This window comes from Lethenteron reissneri, unplaced genomic scaffold (genome assembly GCF_015708825.2).
Source record: "Lethenteron reissneri isolate LAM-NWPU_2019-01 unplaced genomic scaffold, ASM1570882v1 scaffold_1743, whole genome shotgun sequence".
Classification (NCBI taxonomy): domain Eukaryota; kingdom Metazoa; phylum Chordata; class Hyperoartia; order Petromyzontiformes; family Petromyzontidae; genus Lethenteron; species Lethenteron reissneri.
In genome coordinates, this window is record NW_026891491.1 from 3,099 (window position 1) to 6,007 (window position 2,909).

General features: G+C 51.5%; 1 long non-coding RNA gene across 1 annotated transcript; it reads right to left on the minus strand.

Annotated features, from left to right (window-relative positions):
* Positions 1-370: 370 nt before the first annotated feature.
* Positions 371-2,376, minus strand: LOC133339280 (uncharacterized). Its single transcript, XR_009754695.1, has 3 exons — positions 2,274-2,376; positions 1,579-1,708; positions 371-436 (listed from the first exon to the last, which is right to left on the minus strand). It is a non-coding gene; the product is annotated as an uncharacterized LOC133339280 (long non-coding RNA).
* Positions 2,377-2,909: the final 533 nt, after the last annotated feature.

Genomic DNA, 2,909 nt, shown 5'->3' on the forward strand with positions numbered 1-2,909 from the left:
ACGTGTACGTGTTGTGTGTGTGTGTGTACGTGGTGTGTGTGTGTGTACGTGGAGTGTGTGTGTTGTGTACGTGGTGTGTGGTGTGTGTTGTGTACGTGGTGGTGTGTGTTGTGTACGTGGTGTTGTGTGTACGTGGTGTGTGTTTGTACATGTTGTGTGTACGTGTACGTGTTGTGTGTGTGTTGTGTACGTGTTGTGTGTGTGTTGTGTACGTGTTGTGTGTGTGTGTACGTGGTGTGTGTGTGTGTACGTGGTGGTGTGTGTGTGTACGTGGTGTGTGTGTGTGTACGTGGTGTGTGTGTGTGTACGTGGTGTGTGTGTGTGTACGTGGTGTGTGTGTGTACGTGGTGTGTGTCACCCACAAACCCACCTTTGGACGACTCTGGCCTCGTGGACAGCTTGAACTCCACCTTTCCTTGCTGTGGGAACCTCTCATCTGCCGCAGAGGAAGCACACACAAAGACAAAGACCCCCGTGTAGCCTTTAACAGACTATTGGGGCAAGTGCCGTTATTGAGCACCTATGAAGGCCGGCACGGCACACGAGGGGGTGGGCGGCCAACACCACGCCCGCCCACCTTTGTCTCCCCAGTGCTAATGTTTACCGCACGAGGTATTCATTTAAGGCTGAGTCGATCTAGGGGAGGCCCAGGACTGAGGTTCAGTTTTTCACCGTGACTGGTGTTGGACAAGAGCGGGAATTGAACTCGGATCGCCGGTGTCGTAGTGCGGCGCGCTAACCACTGCGCCACCACTCCCTACACGCACGCACGCACGGAGCGGTGTGTCCGTGCACACGATGACCAGCTTGGTGGTGGTGGTGGAAATCTTGGTTTGGTGGCAACGGTTGTGCCGATTGTAGTGGCGGCGGGCTGTCAACACCGGGCACTACAATCGCGGTTCTCTATCGGTTCTCTACTGGTTTATTTTTTCGTTTCTCTACAGATTAATGATCGTATCTCTGCTGGTTAATTATCGTATCTCTCTTCTTGGTTCTTTCGGTAAATTCACGTAGAAGGGAACTAATAAAATAAAAAATATATAACATGATAAAAAATTATTTTATTATTTCCCTTCTAAGTGACTTTACCGAAAGAACCAAGAAGATGAATCCCTGCAGTCACGAAAGCTTTGAATCGAAAGATCGTATCTCTACTGGTTAATCATCGATTCCCTATTGGTTTGTTATCGATTCCCTACTGAATTTTGATTTAAAGCTTTCGTGACTGCAGGGATTCATCTTCTTGGTTCTTTCGGTAAAGTCACGTAGAAGGGAAATAATAAAATAATAAAAATTAAACATCATAAAATAATTCTCACGACGTTTCGGCCACAACGCAAGCAGCCGTTGTGGCCGAAACGTCGTGAGAATTATTTTATGATGTTTTATTTTTATTATTTTATTATTTCCATTCTACGTGACTTTACCGAAAGAACCAAGAAGATGATTCCCTACTGGTTTGTTATCGGTTTCCTACTGGTTCGTTATCGATTCTCTGCCGGTTCTCCTTCCGGTACCTCCACCCCCCCCATGGTGGGGTTCCGTGGCGAGGGGTGGGGGAGGGGCTCCGCTCCGTACCGGTGTTTGCGTGATCCAGTTCGTGTTTTGCGAAGCAGAGCGGCAGGCCCTGCACGGCCCCTGTGTGGAACTGGACTCGGAAGACCTCGTCCCGCCCCGCACTGCCAAACCGCTTGTGGTAGCACTTCACCTGCACACGCACGGCCACACAGACGCCGCATCCTCATCGTCGTCGTCGTCATCATCATCGTCGTCGTCATCCTCAATTGTCATCCTCATCATCATCGTTATCATCCTCGTCGTCATCCTCATCATCATCCTCGTCGTCATCCTCATCATCATCGTTATTATCATCGTCATAATTTTCGTCGTTATCCTCATCGTCATCCTCATCATCATCGTTGCTATCATCATCATCATGTTTATCATCATTGTCATCTACGTCGTCATCCTCAATGTCATCCTCATCGTTATCATGATCATCCTTGTTATCATCATCGTTGTTATCATCATCAGCAGCAGCATGAGCAGCAGCAGTTGCAGCATACAGCAGCAGCAGCTATGATCTCTCCACTGCTGTGTGAAGTTCTCACAGCACTCTCCCACACAGCCTGTGCGTGTGTGCGTGTGGCGGTGCGGTGTGCGTCACGTGAATAGAAGAACGAGAACCGCAGTGCCCGGAGAACACCCGGGGGCGGGGTTGGGGGGCATGGCGAGGGGGGAGTGCCGGGGGGTGGGGGTGTGGTGGTTCTCACCAGGATGTCCCCCTTGAGCATGAGCGCCGGCTGGATGCCGATGCAGAGCTGATCGGTGCTCCCTTGCTGCACGTCGCTGCACACAGCGCAGAGGGCGGGCACATAGCGCAGAGTCCCCGCCCGCCGCCCGCTCGCCCCCCCCCCCCCCCCCGGCCAGTCTCCAGATCTTTCAAGGATTTGTGAGCTCCTCACACAATCCAGCCTGGTTAAGCCTAGGATGGATCGTAGGCAGGCCAGCCTAAATGTTTTTAAATGACCGTGGCCGAGAAGACCCGAAGCTTCGTGCGGAGCGACAGACCAGGTAGCTTCCATACAGCCTTACGCAGCCGATGAAAAGACAACGCCGCTCGACTAATTCGGAGTGAGACCTCTGCTGTTAAACCGGAGCCGGTCATAAGCACACTGCCCAGGTATGGAAAACTTTCCACTCTCTCCACAACTGCCCTATCACTAATTGGGAGTTGTGGGGGTGGAGTGTCTGATGGTAAAAATACCCAGGCAGGTGCTTAGTTTTGGTGGGGCTGCTGGTAAGGCCCCACCTCTTAGTGGCATGCTCCAGGTTCAGCAGCAGTGCCTCCAACTCCTCTTCTGAGTGAGTAGCAATCACCCAGATCATCGGCATACATAAACATGGTT